This window comes from Trichosurus vulpecula, chromosome 3 (assembly GCF_011100635.1).
Source record: "Trichosurus vulpecula isolate mTriVul1 chromosome 3, mTriVul1.pri, whole genome shotgun sequence".
Classification (NCBI taxonomy): domain Eukaryota; kingdom Metazoa; phylum Chordata; class Mammalia; order Diprotodontia; family Phalangeridae; genus Trichosurus; species Trichosurus vulpecula.
This window is the reverse complement of record NC_050575.1, coordinates 347,416,038-347,441,257: the sequence shown is the minus strand read 5'-3', so window position 1 is coordinate 347,441,257 and position 25,220 is coordinate 347,416,038. Positions and strand designations below refer to the sequence as shown.

Here is a 25,220-nt window from a genome sequence, read left to right as displayed (position 1 = left end):
TTCTGTTTAAAGAACTACACCCAGCACTACAACATTCAACGACTATTTTTAAAGTGTGGTTCCAAATTTCAAAGATATTAAATATTTAAATCTTAAGGAAGTTAAAACATCTGCTTTTTAAATGGCTTTTTAGAATGTTGACCTTTATAATTTTCATTCAGAAATCTTCTGATTTTAAGTCTGATATATGTTTGTTTGTTTGTTTGGTTGTTACTCAAAGATAACAGTTATTTTATGAGAATGTTAAGAATGCAAATGGTTAACAGTAGTATAAACTATATACTTGGTTTAAATTAGAATGTCTAAAGCTATCACATAAGGCATTCATCTGCATTCCCTGTTTATGGGAATGAAATATGTAGTCATTTGAAGTCCACAATATGTATACTGTGTTTGTAATAACTGCAGATTTTACAAGCACATTATTCTTTCCATTAGGATTAAAACCTCACCGAATAGCAATTTGTGAAAGAATTCTAGCAGGGCCCGGAGCCCAGAACTCTGACCTCTGATGAGATGCTTGGCAGGAACAAACTCTAGGTCTAGGCAAAACATCTGGTTTGAGTTAGACTTCCTGAAAAAATAGCCCCTGTACTGGGGAAACTGGTATTCACTCAGCTTTGTCTATATACTTTGACTGACTAACACTGACGCAGGAAAAAAAAAGGGGGGGGGGGGAGGTAGGGTGAGGGGGAAGGAGGGAAGACTCTACCAGAATGCATGTCAATCATTACAGACTTCTTGGTGGCCTCTTCAGAATAAGCACTTACTATAGCAGGAACGGTCTGTATTTTCTTCCATATTTCTTATGTATTTTCTTCCCATTGTCCCTAGTATATAGTAAGCATTTAATAAGTTAAATTGAATCAAATTATAACTATAGCTCACAGGATTATTTCAAAATTTATCTTGGCATTATCTTTATCCACAAGCACATTTCTAGGTTTGAAACTTTTCAATCATACAAAGAGAAAAAAAATTAAAATACAACAAATATGATGCACATGCATACATGACAAATATTTTTCAGCCTTAAAGAGTTTTGTTTTCTTGATTTATTTCAAAAAGAAAAAGATTTTTAAAAGACCAAATATGTAAGGCATATGGCATATGAGGCATAGAAAATCCTAAAAAAACTTAAGATAGCTTCTGATTAACAGAATCTCACCTTTTAAAAACATAAGCTTATTTCTGCCTGTGGTAGAGGTACAATACTTTGATTATACAGTACCGGTCAACAAATATTTATTATATACTTACTATACGCCAGGTACTATGCTAAACATCAGGGATACAAATAAAGGAGAATGAAAGTCCTGCTTCCAAGGAGCCTGCAGGTTAATGGGGGAGACTATAAGCAAACAACAATACATAAATAAATACATGTTGGAGATTTGCCAATTTACCTATAAATTCCAGCTTTATTTTCAATCCTGAGCAACATGAATACCAATCAATCAATAAACACATTAAATGCCTAATATATGCCAGGCACTGTACTAAGCTCTAGGGATACAAAAAAGAGGCAAAAGATAGTTCCTGCCCTCAAGGAGCTTACATTCTAATGGGGGAGACAATCGATTTTTGCAACACACTTGAGTCACTCTTTTGATGTAAGACCCATAAGTATGAAATTTCAGGTAAGTAATTAAGGATTATCGATACTACACCAGGAAAGGGCAATGACAGAGAGATTTTGACAATCAAAGTTAAATATAGTTACTTAAGCCATAAAATATAGCTACCTAAACCATGAAAATGGCATCCATCAGGAAGGTATCAAGGAACACTGAGTGATAAATTAATTCCCAATGTGGAAATCTAGTTATAAGCTTCAATAGAAAGTTATTAGTAAAGTTTCTAAGAGATCTTAAAGGCAACCAAAACCAATTCATCTTTATACAAGTATATAAGGTCTAGACTCACACACTTTCAGGTTTCTGATTCATTTAAGAGGGTCTCTGGAGAGAAGGGTAATTGTGGCCTACTATCTCTTTACCCTTAAATAAATGAGCCTTCTTATATAATGAGTATAAATAGAAGCACAATTTAGTAACTTCTATTCAATGATTATGACTTTAGACACAAACAAGACTAGATTTAGTCAGATTAATGAGACTACATACTGATAATTGGAGGTGTAGAATATGACACAATTACATGTCAAAAGGATATACTTAAATGTTTCCAGCAGAAAGTTCCTTTCATATATTTTATTTACAAAAATGCTACGGCATGATCCAGTGGAAACAGGTCTGGATTTATTATCAGATGACTTAGGTTCAAATCTTGGCTCTACCTAGATAAACTACCTAAACTCTCTGGATGTCAGTTGCCTCACCTGTAAAATGCGGGAGTTGGAACAGATGATCCCTAAGGTTCCTTTGAACTCTAAATCTATAATTCTACACATTTTTCTCAAACATCTATTATGCAAAATAAAATTTACCTGAATTGATGTCCGGCAGATTCTACTGAATAGAACACTTGAGATATCCATACCTTAACCTTCAACATGAAACAGAAGCTTCAAAAAACCAATTTTGCTTTATATTATTTATTACTGCGTGTATATATATTATTTGGAAATAGACAAATATGACTGGTATAGCTCAAGATAGCCCCTGAGAAAAGTTCCTCAAAGATTTTAGAATATTTTCTATCTAAGCACTCAATGCCATACATATATACTTCTGTGCATACATGGCACAAATATATACATAAACACTGTATTCAATCTCAACTAAACCTATGGCTTTGGCTAGACAGACAGTAAATTATCTCACAAAATAGATTATTTAAATTTACACCTGGAACAACCCCATTCATTCCAACATAAGAAGAAACAGAACAGCAGTGGAAATAAGAGAGACAAAACCTTGGCTTTTTTAGACAAAGTATAGAAAGAGCCTTTCCATTTCAGTCACTTCAATTTGTACTTATGTGAACTGCCCAATCAACTGCCCAGCCTGAACTGAAACTTGCATGGGGGCACACCTGTCAGCAGACCAAGTAAATAATTAGTTTATTTAAAATCTAATACATCCCCATTTCTACATTTGTCCACCCACCTCCTATCTGCATATAAACAGACACAAATCTACCGTTTGTTTCAGAACTGGTAATCAAAGTTTTTCCCTAAACATAGTGTGTATAACTTAAAAGTTGTAATAAATGAGCATTAAGTTAAAAACATAATTCAAAAATCAAAAAAATAAAAAATTGTGCCTCAAAATGAAAGTCTTCAAGTCTAAAGTGCTTTATAAATGAAAGCTATTATTACTAACTTTTCCACCCCAAAGCAGTAAAAACTTCAACATAACCTGGTCTTTTCAGAAAGGTTTTTTTTTTTCTTTATAAAACCATAAAGAAAAAAATAGCATCCTTACCACGTATAAATAACTAAATGTGTACAGATACAGATAAAAAGATTTAGGGATATCCTAATAGGAATAAATTCTTGTTAGGATTTATTACGAATCAGAACATTAAAGGTTCTTTTAATTCTTTTAATGTAGGATCATAGATTTAACGATGCCATAAAGGACCTTAGAGGCCATTTGGTCCAATCCTCTCATTTTACAGATCAGCTAATGACTTATCCAACATCACACATTAAGTGGCAGACACAGGAGAAACCATGTCGCCTGATGTCAAAACTAGCTCCCATCCACAAAGAGATAAAAAAAAAACCTCAGGTAGGCATATTGTAGTATAAGATGTTTTCTCCCTACGTCACTAGATAATGACAGTAATCACTATCATACTAACAATTCTCCATCTCTAGAGATTGGAGCTTAAGGTATAAATGTATGAACGTATATCTCTCCATACACAAGGATGGAAGAGGCTGGCATCTCTTTTTAATATGAGAAGACAACATAAGATTTTCTCTTATGTGAATTTGCTCTCCTAAGTTGCTGAATGCTGTAAGGCTGGAATAGGAAAACTGGGAATGGTAGCAGCAAAAACAACGAAACAAATAGTTCTGAAGCCAAAAAATTGTCCCTAGTCTAATTGCACTTTATGTTGTAATTAAAGATATTTATTTTCCTTCCTAAAGACATAAATAGCATCAAACTGACCCTAACCTCTCACATAAATTTATGCAACATTTAGCTACCAATCCACAAAGGCACATTTAAAGAAAAAGCCCTGGTTGTTCAAACTTACACGGCTGCCACTAGAATTTTACCTCAGAGACATACATAAATATAAATAAAGTAATAAACACTATGTTTTATAGAGTCCTATGAACCAGAAGAGAAAAAAAACTCTCCTTGGCAATAATCTCCTGACAAATGTAAAAGAAAGCTGAATTTGGGTTCACTAATATTTTCTGAGTTCCTAGAATACAACAAGGACACCTCCAACTTAATCCGAAAGATGTTTGGCCTATTTCAGTGTCTACACTCACCTTTCAGAGAAACAAGTAAAGAGAGATTACCAAAATGAAAGCGAACCAAAGTAGAATTCATAAAATAAATTTTTGAAAAAGGCAGCAAGGACAATAGGAAATCTAAAAACATATAAAGATAATACTTTAAAAATAGCTATTGTACCTAATGGTACCTTTTAATCTTGAGAAAAGATTGAGCTCTGTTGACCGATCTGAGTCCTCTCTCCCTTCTTGGCAGACCCCATTCTGTTTAAAAGTCAGCCCCAAACCACAGTAGTTTAAAATAAGTACCCAGAGTCAGCAAGTCAGCCCTCTTGTTCACAGAGGGAGAAGTTCAGGCAAACTTTCCTAAGTCTTGTTTTCCACTCAAGTAAAATGGAGACAAGACTGCTACCTGCTCCCTTGGTAAAAAGTGAGTGCCTGACCTTGCCCAAAGTAAATCTAAGAAAGAGTACTGTTGAGAGCACAAGCTATTTTTTCCCCACTTAAGTAGCTTACGACTACACACAGACTACTTGATATTTTGTAAAGTTTGAATATAATAAGAGTCACCTGGATAACAGCAATAAAAACAACATTCATTTTAAATAACCCCAAATTATATATAGTTGAGTAACTTTTAATTTGTTTTGATTTAAGGTCTTCCAAAGTTGAGGCTAACATTCAAAAAAAAATATTAACTATCTATAACCCTGTGTCAATATATGATGCTACTGGGAATGGTAAATGAATTAATTTTCCAAGGAAAATTAATTACTTATGACTTACAGTTGTAAAAGCAAACAACGTAACTCTGGATTAGGGCACATTTAATTTCTGTTTGTGGTAGCGATTAAATTAATTTCATATAATTCATGGTATGTAATGGAAAGCAGAACAAAAATGAAATCTTAGACAATGACTGACATGTAAAAAGTATATACTCCTAAAGCTGATCCAAAAATAAAGATCACAAATATTAATGTCTCTAATAATTATTTTATATAGACTCTTTTAGAGAATATATTGGGTAAATGAATGTAACACATGGAACAAAAAAATAATTGCCATTTATTATCCTCTTTGGAAAAGTAAGAGATACAGAAACTTGCACGCATGTGTACACACACACACACACACACACACACACACACACGCATAGAGACAGAAAGAATAATGGAGGTAGAAAAAAACAGATCTGTATAGCCTAATGTTATATTTGTTCATGATGTTTACCAACCTAAGTTTCTTTTTAGAGAAATTAGAGATCAAAATATTAACCTATTAATATTCAAGGTACTGCTCAGCTGAGCTCTTAAAATCAAAACTATTCCACCTCAGGTCACAAGAAATAAAGTGCTTTTAAAATGGATCATCTACAATTTCATTTAGCTAAATTTAAGTATTAACTAAGACAATAGATTTTGAGTAACTGATCGAGCACTATATGAGAGTATACAGCTGCATGCATAAAATATGCTTCTTAATATTTCATCACTTCTTACCTGCTCAAATTATTCCAAATATAATCTTAAAGTGTCTAGTTCTACATATATGTTTATATGTTTTAAGTTTACATAGAGTTTATATATTTAAAAGATATGGTTTATAATTTAAGGTGGAAAAAAAAGCTTGTCCTGAATATACATAATTAAGTAGTTAAAATAGCAATATGGAATGTGCAATATTACTATCTCTTAAAGAATTCTAAGTATGTCTAACCTTAATTTTGGCTCTAGATAGTTACTGTTCGCCAAATTAAACACGCATCAGCTTTGCCTGTGTCAATGCCAGAGTCTCACTGACACAGAATCATTCTGCCCTAAAATAAAGGCTATTCCAAATGCTCCCTAAAAATGAAGCAAAATATTCCAATAACTTGTACAATAAAAAAAAGTTTATGTGGAATTCTTGAGAAAATCTGTGCCCCACAGTTATACAATGAATAAGGGAAATGAAGGCTATATTAATGATGGTCCTAATTATTCACCATCTTTACATAAACAGGAATCAAAGAGCTATAAATGAAGCATTCAATCTTCTGGTATATCACCACACATTTAAAAACAAAAATGAAAAAATAAAGAGAAATACACTAAGAAAAATAACAAATATATCTGAGAGGGGAGGAAGAAAGATAGTTAAATATCATCTAAATTGCATGATAAGTTGTATTAAATATAGAAATTGTGCTACACCATTAATGGTTATTTTGGATTATGTAAAAATAAAAGTAAATGACACTCTAGCCTGTACAGTGGAATTTTGCAAAGTGATGTCATAGTATAAATATATTTAAGTAATTCAAGCCCATATAGAAGAAATTTTCCTATTCGTAGCAGATCAATGCCTTTAACCATGGCTGAAAAAACCTCTATTTTGAAGCATGGAACTCTTTGAAGAAATAGTGAATTTACCTTTCTTTCTTGTTTTCTTAAAACACAGGGTCACCCTTATTTTAAAATGGGCCTCAACTTAGCATAAATCAGGATGAAATGAGGTCTGTTTCTAAAATGGACTACTCTGTATCAGAAATTGGAAAGACACTATTTTAAGGTTAAAATGACTTTCAGTCTTTATTCAACTATTTAGCTCACTGAATAAATAAGAAATGTCATCTTTGGCTCACAAATAACTTTTTAATTAAATTTTATTCCCTTTCACTCTTAAGCTGCCACATCAGATTGGTATTTTGTAAGGAAAAAAAATATCTGTGTTAATAAATTTAAATTAAATCTATATTGCTGTTTGCATTAGCACTGCTCAACTACACTGATGGAAAGATTCAAGGACAAACAGCTTTCCCCCCACAACGCTGAGAGTCAGATAATACACAACAAGAGTTGCTGTCTGTCCCAGCCCGCTGTCTGTATCCTTCCCCGCCCCTTCATACACATGGCATAATCTAAGGAAAAAGGAAGACACAAAATGCAATACCTCCCTTTAAGTATATCAGTTTTTGAAATACACTTTTCAGAAATCTTCTTTAGGCATCTTTCTTATGTTACACCCCACATTCAGATTTCAGCAGAATGACTACAGGGAAATCACTAATTTTTTATCTAAACTATGGCATTTTAGCATCCATTCTACAACCAAATGTAAATCCACAACAAACCTCCAAAACACTGAACTAGTAAGTAATTATATGATGAAAAACAGCTTGATTATAAGGAGAGGAGAGAAAGGCTGTCAACAAACAAACAGCTGTTTCTTATTGACAACCCATAACTAGATCATACCACCCCAAAACATGACAGTTTTTTAAATCTATTATTCCCCTATGACCATCTTCAAAATATTGTTATGAACTGAACTTTGATATGAACAAAAATCATATGCTTATAAATATCAGGTGAAGTGCTGTTAACACACAATGGTTTAAAAATAAGACTTCCATAAATAACAATTCTCCCAGAAAATAGAAGGGCGAAGTACACTTTCAAATGGGATACTACCTGTCTCTCCCTGTAATGTTTACAGAGGTAGCTAAGGCAATGGGCCTCTGTTTCCTCATTCCTGGATATAATTACTGCAACACCATCATTATTCTTAACACCTTTGTTTTGAAGGTTTTCGCTACACACCCTTCTTTTCTTCTTTTTGGAGAATTCAAGTTTAGACCTGTCTGAATGGACAAAGCAACCTTGAAAGTTTCCCCAACTCAAATTTTTATGGCTATTTGATAACTTTAAATAGTCAATATTATGAATGAAGAGCAATAGCTTAAATCTATATAGCCCTTTAAAGTTTCTTTTTTTCTAAAGCACTTTTCAAACAAGCTGTTAATGTAGATAATACAAGTATTATTGGGACCATCTTATACATGAGGTAGGGAAGGATAAGAAAAGTTAAATGATTTGTCCAAGGAGACAGTGTCAGAGTTGAGAAGGTAACACAATAATCAACCAGAGAATGAATATTTTTTAAGCCCCTACTATCCCCAGGCTCTGGGATGGGAGATGAGGATAGAAAATCCACAAATGAAACAATCCCCACTGTCTAGCAAATAACATTCTAACAAGGAGATATATGTGTAAGTAGAATAAATAGAAAGCAGTTAAAATACTATCACAAATTTGCTGAATCCAAGTAATAAGAATAAACAAGACTCTTGTAATCAAAAGAAAAAACAGACAAAAAATTAGATTTTTCTTTAAAACTATCCAGTGCACATCTTTTAGGCCAGGTGTCCAACATGGTTCCCCAAGACTGCAGCCTTCAGAGATTTATGTACAGTTTAGTGGCACTGTTTCTATTTGAGTTTGACACCAATGTTTTAGGCAAAATCTTGATTATATGAAATATTTTGAACTACTTAAATATTTAATATTTAACTACTATTTGGTATTTAACAACAATTTAACTACAAAAAAATTTTCATATCTTCTGTTATCTCATTTTAATTCTTACAATCCTGAAAGACATATATTTTGTTTTTTTTTTTTTTAAACTAGACTTGTGGCTTATTGATGTAACGAATTCCTATGGGGGAAAATTTCCTATTGTTGTAAATCAGCAACTACCAAATAATTTGAAATCTTAAAAGAGCTTCCTGGACCACTGAGAGTTACCTGCCCATAGTCACACAGTATGTCAAGAGGCCAAATATGAATTCACATTTTCCCAATTCTGCGCCAATAATATTCACTACAACCATTTTGTTGCCAGGGCAGGTATTATTAATGTTACTAACTTTCAAACAAAAAACAGAGAAGTGGCTTGAACTGTTTAAGGTTACAAACTGTTTGAGCCACAAGGAACCCAGGTATCTTGCCTACTAGTTTTATGCTTTCTCCAATGGACCATCCTAAAAAGATAGTCCCACCCACTCACCCACACCCATATACCACCCCTGCCATCCCCTCCCCTCAGAGAGCCTGGCTCCAGGCTGTGGAAATTTCCTCAGGCCTCAACAGCCAGCTTGGCCACAGACCTTTGGGCACAAAAGTCTGCAGGGGGCTGCAGCCCAGAAACATCAATGCTGTAAAGCTCTGAACTGTGGGTACACGGACAAAGAACTAAGGAATGCAGGGAGTGGGCCAGGTCATAAGGACAGAACAGTGCATTTGTGGGGAACTGTGCAGCATACTACTAAGCCTGAAGGAAGAGCATAGCACTCAACTGAAGCGAATTCTAACCACCCAAAAGTCATTTAGGACAGAGACCTAAGCTGGTGATCTGTGAAGCAGGATGGGAGGAGGCTGGGAAACTTTGAGATCCAGCCCCAAGGAAACCATAATCAGAGGGGAGGAAGTCAGAATTAAGGAATAAGAAAAATAAGGAGGGAAAAGAGACCCAAAGTACTAGATTCCAGGAAGAAGAAATCTCAAAGCCTTGAACATAAACAGGTTAATCAACAAGAAAAACAGCAGTAACAGAAGTAAATATGGCCTCCGAATCTAGTAAAGTAGTTTAGGCATCTATGAATAAGTATTACAAAACAAAGAAAAATGATCCAACATTTGATGAGACACAGGACCCTGTGGAAGTTCAGGAGAACATGGAATCACAATATGATGTCCCTGATTGGTTAAAAGAGAAATGAAAATCATGAGAGAAGAATTTATGCACTGCACAACAAAAATAATGAAAACAGAAAAACTTGAATCTGCAATGGCAAGTCCCACACAAGAAACAAAAGAAAGAACAAGAGATTGGGAATGCAGGGCAGCTAGGTGGCGCAGTGAGTACAGCACCAGCCCTGTCAGGAGGACCTAAGCTTTATTTATAATAAAGAACCATGGAAAAATAAGCTAAAAATTAATTGGAAACTAAATAATCTAATTCTGAAGAATGAGTGGGCTAAAGAACAAAGCAGAGAAATAATTAATAACTTCATTCAAGAGAATGACAATAATGAGACAACATACCAAAACTTATGGGATGCAGCAAGAGCAGTTCTTAAGGGAAGTTTTATATCTCTAAATGCTTACATGAATAAAATAGGGAAAAAGGAGATCAATGATCTGGGCATACAGCTGAAAAAGCTAGAAAAAGAGCAAATTGAAAACCCCCAATTAAATACCAAATTAGAAATACTGAAAATCAAAGGAGAGATTAATAAAATTGAAACCAAGAAAACTATTGAATTAATAAATAAAACAAAGAGCTGGTTTTATGAAAAAACCAATAAAATTGATAAACCTTTGGCCAATTTGATTAAAAAAAAGAAATAAGAAAATCAAATTACCAGTATCAAAAATGAAAAGGGTGAGGTCACCTCTAATGAAGAGGAAATCAAAACAATAATTAGGAATTATTTTGCCCAACTGTATTCCCATAAATTTGACAACCTTAGAGATATGGATGAATATCTACAAAAACATAAACTACCCAGGCTAACAGAGAAGGAAGTGAAATTTCTTAATAACCCCATATCAGAAAAAGAAATTGAGCATGCCATCAATGATCTCCCTAGGAAAAAATCTCCAGGGCCAGATGGTTTTACATGTGAATTCTATCAAACATTTAAAGAACAACTAATTCCAATACTTTGTAGACTATGTGGGAAAATAGGTGAAGAAGGAGTCCTACCAAATTCTTTTTATGACACAAATATGGTACTAATACCCAAACCAGGTAGAGTCAAAACAGAGAAAGAAAATTATAGACCAATTTCTCTAATGAATATTGATGCAAAAATTTTAAATAAAATATTAGCAAAAAGACTGCAGCAACTCGTCATGAGAATAATACACTATGACCAGGTAGGATTTATTCCAGGAATTCAAGGCTGGTTCAATATTAGGAAAACTATTAGCATAATTGACCGTATCAACAACAAAACTAGCAGAAACCATATGATGATCTCAATAGATGCAGAAAAAGCCTTTGACAAAGTACAACACCCATTCCTATTAAAAACACTAGAAAGCATAGGAATAAGTGGAACCTTCCTTAAAATTATAAATAGCATCTACCTAAAACCATCGACAAGCATTATTTGTAATGGGGATAAACTAGATGCATTCCCAATAAGATCAGGGGTGAAACAAGGATGTCCATTATCACCCCTATTATTCAATTTGGTACTAGAAACATTAGCTGTAGCAATAAGAGAAGAAAAAGAAATTGAAGGAATTAGAATAGGAAAAGAAGAAACTAAATTATCACTTTTTGCAGATGATATGATGATTTATTTAGAGAATGCTAGAGAATCGAGTAAAAAACTACTTGAAATAATAAACGACTTTAGCAAAGTTGCAGGATATAAAATAAACCCACATAAATCCTCAGCATTCCTATACATTACTGACAAAGCCCAACAGCAAGAGATAGAAAGAGAAATTCCATTCAGAGTTACTGTAGACACTATAAAATATCTGGGAGTCTATTTACCAAGACAAACCCAGGGCCTATATGAACATAACTATGACACACTTTTCACGTGAATAAAATCAGATCTAAATAAATGGAAAAGTATCAGTTGCTCATGGTTAGGCCAAGCTAATATAATAAAAATGACAATTTTACCTAAATTAATCTATCTTTTCAGTGCCATACCAATCGAACTACCAAAAAATTATTTTACTGAGCTGGACAAAATAATAACAAAATTCATCTGGAAAAACAAGAGGTCTAGAATATCTAGGGTTTTAATGAGAAGACATGCTAGAGAAGGTGGCTTAGCCATACCAGATATTAAACTATACTACAGAGCAGCAGTCATCAAAACTGCCTGGTACTGGTTAAGAAACAGGTTTGTGGATCAGTGGAATAGGATAGGTACACAAGAAGGAGAAATCAACAAGTTTAGCAATCTACTCTTTGATAAACCCAAAGAGGCCAGCTTCTGGGCTAATAATTCACTATTTCACAAAAACTGTTGGGAAAATTGGAAAATGGCAGGGCAAAAACTGGGCATAGACCAATATCTTACACCATATACCAAAATAAATTCAAAATGGGTTCATGATTTAGGAGTAAAAGCTGATACTATAAGTAATTTGGGAAAGCAAGGAATAGTTTACTTATCAGATTTATGGAAAAGTAAAGAATTCATGACCCAACAAGAGATAGAGAGCATTACAAAATGCAAAATGGATAATTTTGATTATGTCAAATTGAAATGTTTTTGTACAAAAAAAGCCAATGCAACAAAGATTAGGAAGGAAGCAGAAAATTGGGAGAAAATCTTTGCAACTAGTATCTCTGATAAAGGCCTCATTTCTAAAATATACAGGGAACTGAGTCAAATATATAGGAATACAAGCCATTCCCCAACTGAGAAATGGTCAAAGGATATGAACAGGCAGTTTTCAGAGGAAGAAATTAAAGATATCTATAGGCATATGAAAAAATGCTCTGGATCACTACTGATTAGAGAAATGCAAATCAAAACAACTCTTAGATACCACATCTCTCCTGTCAGATTGGCTAAAATAACAAAACAGGAAAATGATAAATGCTGGAAAGGATGTGGGGAAATTGGAACGTTGTTGCATTGCTGGTGGAGTTGTGAGCTGATCCAGCCATTTTGGAGAGCAGTTTGGAACTATGCCCAAAGGGCTATAGAAATGTTCATACCCTTTGACCCAGCAATACCACTTCTAGGGTTGTATCCCAAAGAAATCACACAAGCGGGAAAAGGACCCATATGTACAAGGATATTTATAGCGGCTCTTTTTGTGGTAGCCAAGAATTGGAAATCAAAGGGACGCCCATCAATTGGGGAATGGCTGAACAAGCTGTGGTATATGAAGGTGATGGAATACTATTGTGCCATAAGAAATGGGGATGATGCAGACTTTGTAACAACCTGGAAAAACCTACACGACATAATGCTGAGTGAGCGGAGCAGAGCCAGGAGAACGTTGTACACAACCACAGATATATGGATTCTGTGAGGACCAACCCTGACATACTGCGCTCCTCTCAGCAACCTAACGTGCAAGGACAACTCCAGGGGACGCACGATGGAGAATGCTATCTCCATCCAGAGAAAGAACTGTGAAGTTTGAATACAGATTGAGGCGCACTACATGCTCGCCTTTTTTGCTTCTCTTTTGTTTTTGTTCTTGGGTGGTTTTTTTTGTTTGTTTGTTTGTTTGGGTTTTTTTGGTTCTGTTTCTTCTTTCTCATGATTCATTCCATTGGTCATAATTCTTCTCCACAACTTGACTAGTGTATAAATTAATTCATTGCAAAGTTATACATGGTAGTTATATGAGATTCCATGCCGTCTTGGGATGGGAGGGGGGAGGGAGGGGAGAAAATCTGGAACTCAAAATTATGTAGAACCGTGTGTGGTAAACTAAAAATAAATAAATTTAAAAATTAAAAAAAAATCAGGCCTCAGACACTTGACACACTTACTAGCTGTGTGACCTTGGGCAAGTCACTTAACCCCAACTGCCCTGCCTTTCTCCCTGCAAAAAATAAAAAATAAATAAAAAAAAAGAGATTGGGAATGCAAATACAATGAAGTGAAAAACAATCTGGGAGAAGGAAAAAAGAAAATTAAACGAAAATATACTCACTATGCAAGCAAAACATATAGACCTCAAGGGCTATTCCATACTCACACCTCCAGAAAAAAACCCAAGACAGCAAACTCCAAGATACTAAGTGGTTAAATTCAACAATTCAATTTAAAAACAACAAGTTTCCTGAGAAAGAGCACTGGAGCTCAAGTTGTAGCCCAGAGTGACCCATTCTATAAATCTGGGCCTAACCATACATGACAAAAGATATTAACAATAAAGAAGAGTTGAAAAACATTTTTAGAAAGAAAATCAGAAAGGAAGAGACTATTTGCATCTCAAACACCCTAATAATAGAAATGCAGGCATGAATAAATGCATCAGGCAAGAACAGCAACAGCAAAGAGTGACAAGAGACTAGGATACAGGCAGAAATCAGGGAGAGGCAACTGTGAAGAGATAGGGGGAAATATGGACATAACTTAGTTAACAGCCTGACTATGCTATTACAATATGAGAAGGTACACCAAAGGAGTGGTTGGTAGGGATAGGGAGCAGGAGGACAGAGAAGAATGAGTAATGCATTGGGGTTAAATTAAGGGCAAGCAATGTGGGGAAGGTGACCTCTCAGACTTCAAAAATAGCCTATAGGGGAATGGGTGAAAAAAAAAAAGGAGGAAAAGGCTAAAAAGGGGAGAAAAGGAAGGAGACTTTACTCTGGAGGTGAAGGAAGTTCCACTGGTGAATGCTCCTAAGACTGGAGGAAGAAAAGGACTTTACAATGGATGAGCCCTGTGATTTTTGGCATCTGAAGTCTGCTTGTCCTGTGAGGTGAGGAGTTGGAAACCCTGGGGGTAACTGGCACTTGGAGGAGTGGGAGAGCATGGACTCAGGTAAGAGACTTCTAGGCAAGTGTAGGAGGGAGGAGGGGGAGAGAGGGAAAGGTCAACAAGAGAGCGTACAGATCAACAGGAAGGGAGATGCCCTACCACAGGGCATCATCTTCTCTAACAGCTTCAATAATTGATATTGTTCTGAGAGTAAAGCACAGTAGAAAAGAGAAATCCATGGGTAAACCATAAAGTCAGGGGCAGAAAGTACCTAGACAGAAGAGCCTAGAAGGGATACCTTCAAACTTTGATGGCATAAATAATACAGAGAAAAGTAAGAGACTTGTAGAGGTCATGAATCAGAGAATGAAGGTCTAAAGTAAATAGAAAGAGAAGATGTATAATGAAGAGAGTGAAAGAAATTTTACTTGGAAAGGAGCATAAAAATGAAATAAAATCTAACCAACAGGATTACCTAAGGGAAGGTGGAATCTATTTGACTGACAGGGAAAAAAGGAGGCAGAAATAAATAACTAGATAAAAGCAGGAGGGAGAAACTAATAAAAGCCTAAAGGGAGAAGAAGGGATCAGGAGGAGAGGAAAAGAGCCAGTGGGAATAGGGCCACCTAAAAAAAAGATCAAAGTAACCACAGGAACTTAATACTATACTTACAGCAGAAGAGGGAGAAAATCATAACTTCAAAAACTATTTTAGAAATAGATGGATGAAAATAAAAACTAAACTCTTAACCATTTGGAAAGCAATTTGGAATTATTCAAATAATAAAATGACTAAAATCTCCATACCTTTTAAACCAGAGATCTCTTTCTGGGCTTAATAGCCCATAAAGGATGGCTCTCAAAGAGGGGATACATGGGATAGTACAGTAATGTAAGAAACAGAAAACATCAATAAAAATTATTTTTTTAAAAAAGCAAGCAATATAGGATAGTTTAATGTAAAATTCTTTTTTGCTTATGCAAATGTTTTATTTGACATTTGTTTAGCTCAGAACAAAAAATAAAATTCAAATTTTAAAAATTCCATGCAAACAAACAAAAAGAAAACCATGCACTCTGTTTCATACTAAACTGACAGGCAATCTCCTTGTCACAAGTGAGTATGTACTCATTCAAATAAAATTCATTTTAATACCATAATCAAACAAAACACATTTAGAGGGTTATAACATCTTAATCACATTTGGTTTCAGACTTCAAAAAAGGAATAAAAAAGCCAGATCATAGTAAACATTTTCACAATAACAGGAGAGGTTTTTAGTGAGAGAATTAAGAATAGCTAAGGCAGAAATAGCAATATTAGTCAACTCAATAAACATGAAGTGTCTACCATGAGTCAGGCATTATGTTAAGTACTAAGGATACAAATACAAAAAAGAAAGACAGTCTTTGCCTTCAAAGAGTTTACAATAATGGGGAGAAGACAACATAGGGAGGAAAAGGTTAAAAACTGTGGGGAGAGGGAGAGAGAAGGGGAGGCCTACGGAGAGGGCATGTTGAAGAAGCCAATAAAATTCAAAATGAGTGCTGCCGGAGATGCCACGCTTTCATGCTAAAATATAGTTTAAATATTCTGGAAATGAGTTTAGAATTATTTGAGAAAAATGTATAAACTGCTTATAATATTTGGAGATAATATTTGGCAATCTTTCTCCCTTTAGATTATTTTCTATCTACCCTATAAATATGTTGTATGTTATTTACATGTTGTCTTCTCATTCGAATGTATATTCTTACCGATGAGCTCTGAGTGATGATTAAAGAACGTTTTTCTTTTTTTAAATTTTCTTTATTTTTCTTGATTTTTTTTTTGCAACATGGCTTGTATGGAAATGTTTTACATGACTTCACACGTATAATGGGCATCAGATTTCTTGCTTCTCAATGGGCAGGGGAGAGGCTGGAGAGAAGGAAAGAATTTGGACCTCAAAATAAAAATGAATACTAAAAAAATAAGAGAAAGAATTGAATTTAAAAAAAGAATGTGTGTTCTTAAGGGCAACCTTGTCTTTCTTCGTATCTCTGGCACTCAACACACCGCCAGGCACGTAGACTGACTGACAAGGAGGTCAAAGACAGAAAGGTCCCCAAAATACCAAAATATTCATAGCAGCACTCTGTAACAGGAAAGGAAATAGGCAAAAAAATGCTAACCATCAGTTGAGGAATAGCTGAATAAATTATGGCATGTGAATGTAATATAATGTAATTGAACCTTGAGAAGTGAAAAATATAAAAAATTCCAAAGAAACTCTGGACAACATACATGGTAGGAATAGTATCTGTTTCCCCTAAGTTGGTCTGGCTTCCCTTTAAAAGAGCGAAGAAGCAGAACTTAGAATTTGGTTGGTCTGGGGACTACGGCCCGAATGAGGCTTCCTTGTTGTCGGAGGAATAAAAAGCCTATTCTCTAAGGAATCAATATTTCTGAGGTTTGGCTGAATTTCTATTGCCAGTGAGAGGCTGAAGGGAGTAGCATTCACTTGAGTCACTGATGATAAACTTTTAAAGCTTTTATTATTAAAGAAATCAAAGAAAGAGGAAAAGAATCCAAAAATACAAACTTTTTGTAGTAGCAAAAAACTAAATGTTTGCCCAACTACTAGGAAAGGACTGCACAGAATATGGCATATAAACGTGCATATAAAGGATACTTTTGTTGTGGTTTTTCAGTCAAGTCATGTCCGTGTCCAACTCTTCGTGACCCAGTTTGGGGTTTGCTTGGCAAAAATCTTGGAGTGGCTTGCCATTTCCTTTTCCAGTGGATTAAGGCGAAGAGAGGTTAAAGGACTTGCCCAGGGTCACACACTCGTGAGTGTCTGAGGCCAGATTTTAAATTCAGGTCTTTGACTCTGGACCCAGCACTCTATCCACTGTGCCACCTCACTACCTTGGTAACTACCGTGCCGTAAAAAATGATGAGATGGTTTCAGAGACATCTGGGAAGATTTGTATAAGCTAAAGAAAAGCAAAGTGAGCGGAACCAGGAAAGCAAATTATATAACAAAACACTGTCAAGACAAAACTTGAAAATGTTAAGATCTTTGACCAAGGCAGTAATCAATCATGATTCCAGAGGTTTTATGATAATCTATACTACCTGCCTTCTAACAGAAAATTATACAAGATTCAGCATGAGACACACGTACATTTGACAGATATTTGAACATAGACGAGGTGGAAATGTTTTGCTTGAATATGCATACTTATTGTGAGTTTTGTTTTTCATGTCTTCCTTTAAATTGGAAAGAGTAAAAGAAAATTTTAAATGCTCAATAACTAAAAAAATAAAATAAAAAGCTTTATTAAATAAACATTTTTTATTTAAATTTAATGGTCCATACCTTCTAATTATGAACCTGAATTGGTGGATCAGCCCATCCTAGGTCTGGTCCAGAACATGCTGGTCAGATGCAGAACAAAGAGAGCAGAACCAGGAGAACAACACAATAACTATGATAATGTCAAAAACACTAAAAGATAACAGGAATTGGATTTTACTAATGTCTAATCTTGTTTCTATAGAATTGATAATAAAACACACTTCCTTCCACCCATGCAGATTGTCATTAAACTCATTTCATTGGTTTGCTTTGTTGAACTGTTTTTCTTTATGTCAAGAGAAGAGTGAAGGAATATTGAGAAGTGACAATTGTGTAAAAAAAATTCAAGAAAATACTTTTTTAAAAAAGAAATCCTCTCTTTTTGAGGGGGGGATGGGAGTAGGGAAGGAGGGAGGGGGAGAAGGGAAAGAGAGAGAGAGAGAGAGAGAGAGAGAGAGAGAGAGAGAGAGAGAGAGAGAGAGAGAGAAGACAGGTGCAGAGAATAGTATTTGCCTCAGGTGCAGGAAGACCTTGAATTAAATTCCTGTCTCCATTACACTGGGAAATTCATTTAACCTCTCCACTCCCTGGGAAACTCTTTAAGAGTTGGGAAAGGGAAAGGGAGACGAGAAAGGTGAGGGAGAACGGAGGGAGGAGAAGGAAGAGGAAAAGAAATGGGAAAGGAGAAACAAAGAATACAGAGAGAGGAAAGGAGAGAAGGAAAGGGAAAGAAAGAGGGAGAGCCCTTTCACAAGCACCTGGGCAGGAAAGAACTGAAAGCACTGAACGAACTGAATGAGAAGAGAGACTCTAAGAGAAAGTAGTAGCTGACAGAGTGCTAAAAAGGTAAAAATGAGATTGTTAGCGTATGCATTCTAAAACACTGCAGAGTATAAGCAAAACCAATTAGCCAAAAAAGACAGGGTCTTTTAAATGGTCATCACTTGAAGTTCATAATGCTTAAGAACAACCTTAAACCTCAAAAAGAAATGAGTGTTTTAGAAGAGCAATAATTTGTTAATATGGACCGTCACATTTGCACGCGTGGGCACTTCAAGATAACTCCAATCTAGCCACAGATTGTGCTGACTGACATAGCTCATAATGCAATATACTTGCCCTGTTTCATTCCTTTCCTTAATTTAGTGTAATCATGGATGATTCTTTCCTATTTGGTTCCCCAAAATTGCTCTCCTAGTTTGTAGGTATTCTGTGCCTCATAGGAGTCTTCACTGCTTTTTCTCAGAGAAGTCCTATTCTGGCTCCAGGCCCACTTCTCTACAAGAGCTGAAAGCAGAACTCACTAGCTCATCAAGAAGTCTGATTCTACTCTCAAAATGAAGAAGTAGAATCTTTGTCTTTTGCAACTAGCACACAGGCCTCACCATGCCAAACTGTCATTACTAACCACTGTCATTCATCTCCTAGAACTGCTTTCATGCTTGATTTCCTCACAGAAATCAGGAACTCCTGACTTTCTTCTCCTGTTTCAAAATCTTCAAGTCCTCTCTCTTTCCCTACACATCTCACTGAGTTCTGAACTTCTGTATAAATGTTTTCAATTCATGGGAAGCACTGAGATGATAGAAATGACCTCATTTAATGACTACTCAGCCTGGTTATTGGCTCTAACTTCTTCCTCAGATTCTGTGTCTGGTTTGCTAAGCACTTTATATACACTACTTCATCTCAGCCTCAATACAACCTTATGAGATAAGTACACTTACCTACAGGTATACTTAAGGAAACTGACACTGGCAGAAGTTGAGTGACTTGTTCATGGTTATATAACCAGTAAGCATCGGAGGTGGGGTTTGAATCCAGATTTTCCTGAGTCTGAGTCATTCACTATATGCACCATCCTGTGCTGCTCCCTCAATTACTCAGTAAGGGGACAGGGTCTTTTAAATGGTCATCATTTGAAGTTCATAATTCTTAAGAACCACCTTAAGGTGTGTTTGTGGGAGGGCATTCAGCTATACCTTAATCAGCTAATTATTTGTTGACGTAGATCATTCCTCACAAAAGTACAACTACCCCTAAAATGTACAAACACTGGGTCTCTGTGGCCAGAATGTGATATGAATGGATAAATTACCTCATTTCAGTAGAGAATTTTGACTCTTGGTGCCCCCTCTTCTTTCCTGATTATCTTCTATTTACTTTGTATATACTTCTATCTGTACATGATGTTTCCTTGACAGAATGCAAGTGACTAAGGGAATAGGAATTGTTTTCATTTTTAAAATCTCTATTCTCAGCACCTAACACAGTGTTTGGCATCAGCATGCTTGTTGATTGTTTGACTGAAATATAACATTACCTCAAAAGAGCAGAGGTGAAATTCCTGAATCCACCAAGACCCAAACTTTCACCACGACCTCAGTGTGCGGCAGTTACTGGGAACATGGAATTTCAATTAACTATCTTATTGATCTCCTGGTTATTTTATGGTAAACGACTGGTATTTGTGCCTGAAGAACCTCCTATTGGACTGAGCCGCTATTTTCCATTCCTTCTTCTTGAAGCAGATTCACCTCACCAAAGATGATGCTGGATATGGCACAACTCCAGAACAAACAACCTCTTCTTGGCCTTTCAAATGCTGTTTGCAAGTACACAACAAGTGCTTTGTTACTGTATAAGCTTGGTCAGATGGACCGTTTCTAAATTTTCCTCATATATTGTACTTTATTTTATAATATCACATGATTCTGGCATCTCACCTCCATTCTAGTAATATATTTTTCAGAAATTAATGTGTATAGGTTTCGCTTCCCTCATATTGATATGCTCTGCTTTTAGATATAACATGACAAAGAAGAAGGAATTGAAATTCATGCCTTTCCCTTAATGTATCTGACAGTCAAGAGCTATGCAACAAGCATAGAGGGCATTAGTATAAACAAGCTTTATGCTTTCTCCGATGGCCCTTTATTTTTAAAGTCGTCTTTTCAGGTAGGTATGAAGATTGCCTAGGAAAATTACAGATCCTGTCTATTCCCCCTAAGTCTCAAAATATGTATCCTTTTTTCATTAATAAGTTGGCAAGAACTGATTTCTACAATTTAACATTTACTGACTGCCCATGATGGAGTAAAGAAATGATATGAAAAAAAGGTATAAAGATCATTCACTTTTAAAATGCATTGACCATTCTGTAGTAAAACTGAATGCTCTGGTGTTGAAATCTGAGGTCCACAAATAAAAAACCAGCCATTTTCATAGAACCATGATGTCCCACTGGGCCTCTGTGAATCATGCTGTGGTTAGTTGAAAGCGCTGTTCACATAATAAATTAAGCACCTCATTTCCTTCATCGAGAAAATCTACATAGCACTGCTATACAGATTTGTTTTAATAAAAGTAATAAAGCAAGCCCTGAGGTTAGAGCTGTTATGACATAATCACACCTCTGAGATTTAACAACACTCAGTTGAACATCATGCCTTAAAGAGTCTTTGCAAGTTCCCTTCCAAAAAACCTAATTGTACTCATACCCTCTGGCCCAATTAATGCCAAATAAATAATGAAATGAAAGTCTTATATATAACTTGGAGAAATATTCCACTTAAAGCAAAATATAACTTTTTATTAATTCTAGTATGAGAAGAAGTGTGGTTGCCTTGGTCTAAATTATTAAAGAAAACAAACCATTCAATTTTGCAGTGTACACAGCCTACAGTCTCATCTGAAAATTAAAGATAGGTTGGAACAGGGGTTCTTACTCTTTTTTTGGGTCATGAACCCCTTGGCAGGCTGGCAAAGTGTATGGACCTCCTCTTCAGAATGTTTTTAAATGCATAAGGTAAAATACAGAGGATTGCAAAAAAAGGTCAATTATATTCACATCATTGTAAAAATGTTTGTTTTTTTAAACAAGTTCTCATACCACAGGTTAAGAACCTGAAGATGAGAGAAACCTAAAATTCACACAGACAAAATGCTTCTGAATGGATAGACTAAATCTTATTGGTAGTAAGTAATCAGCTGAGAGAGTGAGCTGGAAAAATGCCTTTCTTCTAAGGAATTCTTTCTCTAGAAATGCAAAGTTATTTATTGAGGAACTGCATTGTTGAGCATATGGAATGAAGAATACTAAATACTACAGAGGAGGAGACAAAGGGGCTGGACTCACCATGTAGTCACCGGAAACGGAAAACAAATTTTCATTGTTGTACCCAAGGAGATGTTCCCAAAGACACCCGAAAGAAATTTTTACATGGAGTGTAGGGCCAGAAAAAGTGGACTTTAAAAAGACAAGTTTCAAAAAGTTGTGAGAAATCTGGATTGGAGGAGTGAAAGAGTCAAAACACTGTGACGCTCTCTCTGTGACAGCTGATAACCTAGGGAAATGGTCTCCAAATTTTTTTTGATCATATACTTTTATAAGTAAATTTTTTTGAGCATGCAACCTCAATATGTATATTATGTACATTTATTTCTATGTTAATAATTATGAACAATATAAAACTTACACAGAAATAGACATTTTAAAAAGATGAGATAAAGGTGAAATAATATTTAAACCTAGAGTGATTGGAATTTACTGAGGAGAGAAGTGAACTAGTCAGATGTGTATTTTAGGAAAATCACTTTGGCAGCTGTTTTGAGGATAAAGAGACTAGAGTTAGGGAAACCAACAATTTTTTTTTCCAATTAACAGTATTTTTTTTTCAATTACATATAAAGATAGTTTTCAACATTCACTTTTATAAGATTTTGAGTTCCAAATTTTCTCTGTCCCTCCCTTTTCCCCTCCCTAAGATAGCAAACAATCTGATATGAGTTATACACATACAATCGTATTAAACACATTTCCACATTAATCATGTTGTGAAAAAGAATCAGAACAAAAGGGAAAAACCATGAGAAAGAAAAACAGAGAGAGAAAGAGAATTTGCATTTAGACTCCATAGTTCTTTCTCTGGATGTGGATAGACTTTCCTTCATGAGTCTTTGGAATTGTCTTAGAATCTAAGATTTAGAGCATTGTATTGCTGAGAAGAACTAACTCTATTATAATTGATCATCACACAATGTTGCTACTACTATGTACAAAGTTCTCCTGGTTCTGCTCATTTCACTCAGCATCGGTTCATGTAAATTTTTCCAGGTTTTTCTGAAATCTGCCTGCTCATCATTTCTTACAGAAGAATAGTAATCCATTGCATTCATATACCACAACTTCTTCAGCCATTCCCCAACTGATGGGCCTCTCCTCAATTTCCATTTCTTGGCCACCACAAAAAAGAGCTGTACTGTTGTATATGCGGGTCCTTTCTCCTTTTTTTATGATGTCTTTGGGATATAAATCTAGAAGTGGTATTGCTGGATCAAAGGGTTTATGCACAGTTTTATACTCCTTTGGGCAGTTCTAAACTACTCTCCAGAATGGTTAGATCAGTTCACAACTCTACCAACAATGGCATTAGTGTTCCAATTTTCTCACATCTTCTCCAACACTTATCATTTTCCTTTCCTGTCCTATTAACCAATCTGACAGGTGTGAGGTGGAGACCAACTATTGTTACAACAGCTTAGGATAAAGTTGATGAGGATCTGAATTCACTAGAGAAAAGGAAGAGTTCAGGGAGATGTAGAGGTAGAAATAACAAGATTTGGCAACTGATTCATATGTGGATATGGGCTGAGGGAACATAAAGAAACAAAGATGATAGAAAATTTATGAAAACATGAGTCATTTGGAGGGTGGTTCTCCCAATAGGAATAAAGAAGCTTGGAAGATGGGTAGGCTTGTTGAGAAATATAATGTAATAGACATCTGATGAAGATCATAACTCACCCACACCTGCTCACTTTGTAAAACTCACGAAATGAAAATGGAGACCCAGGGCTCTCACTAGTTCATCACTACCCCAAGCATAAAGGTTGCCCTTAAAGAAGAGTTTGCTTCAGCCATGAGGTAATCTAAGGGTCAGACAGTGAAGACAGAATTTTCCCACAGAGGCTATAGGTAGAGGTTAGTTTAGATTATAACTAACTTGAGGGGCTAATGCCCAACTCTTAAGAGGAAAATGTTGGTACCTTATACACCACAGGAAGAGTTTGGGGGTTAGGGGATATGTGGTTGTGCTACAGACAAAACCTAAAATTGACTATTAAAGACAATGCAATGTTTTCCTAATCTTCAGGGGGCTGATCATATACTCCCTCTAGGGGTGAGTCCCTACTTTGAAGAAGTACCCTAGAGAGAAAAATAACAAGTACCATCTGATGGAGAGCTTAATTGCAAAAAAGGCCATAACTAAGAAAGGTTAAGCAACAAACAGCCGATCTATAACAACAGCTTGGGTAGAGGGCAGCAATAACACAAGGAGGATCCAAGGAGCAAATGAGAGCTACTGTACAGTGGTAAAGCACTTTTATGGGACAGCAAACAGAGAAATTCAAGTAAAAGAGCCACGTACAAATAGTCGTTCAAAAAGCACATTGACGTGGAAGAGTTAATCCCAGCTATGCCTTTGGTTGGAGCCCAATCTAAAGCAGTAAGTACTCTAAGTGAAGAAAACTATATAGGACTAAGGAGATATGGCTCCCTGAAAGGGGTCTACTGGTTTTCAATGGGTTTGGATATAAAAGTCTCCTCTGAGGTCTTTACTGTGTAAATCAAACTGTTTTCCAAGGCAGCAGGGTGATGCAGTGGACAGATCCCTAGGCCTTGAGTCACAGAGATCTGGGTTTAAATATGGTCTCAGACACATACTAGCTGTGTGATCCCTGGTAAGTCACTTAACCTCTGCTTGTCTTATAAATGGGCCTCTATCTCTTAGGACTGCTGTGAAGATCAAATGAGACAGTATGTGTAAAGGGTTTACTTAGCACAGTGCCCAGACTACAGTAGAGACTATATAGGGACCTGTTCCTTTCCCCTTTTACTTCTATTTGTGCAGAAGTTTAAGGAAAAACGATGGCTGACCTTCAAATGAAAGAAATTCCCAGGAATTGAAAAGCAGGAAAAGTAAGAGGTCAAAATATACCTACAACTTCATCAAGAGAGCCTCTGACATAAGGATTACATTAATAATCTTAATAGGTTTTTGTGACACTACTCTCTCATGGTTTTTTTCCTACATGTCTGACAACTCCTTAAGTCTCCTTTGTTGGATCTCCTTTCTTCTTCTATACCATCTCAATGGGTATTCTCATCAGCTCCCAGGGATTCAATTATCATCTCTATGCAGATGATTCCCAGATCTATATATCAAACCCCAATCTTTCC

At 35.7% G+C, this 25,220-nt stretch overlaps 1 protein-coding gene across 4 annotated transcripts in view; it reads right to left on the bottom strand.

Annotated features, from left to right (window-relative positions):
• Positions 1-25,220, bottom strand: part of SRBD1 (S1 RNA binding domain 1) — a 345,104-nt gene that overhangs the window by 95,485 nt on the left and 224,399 nt on the right. The gene's annotated exons all lie outside the window — the stretch shown is intronic.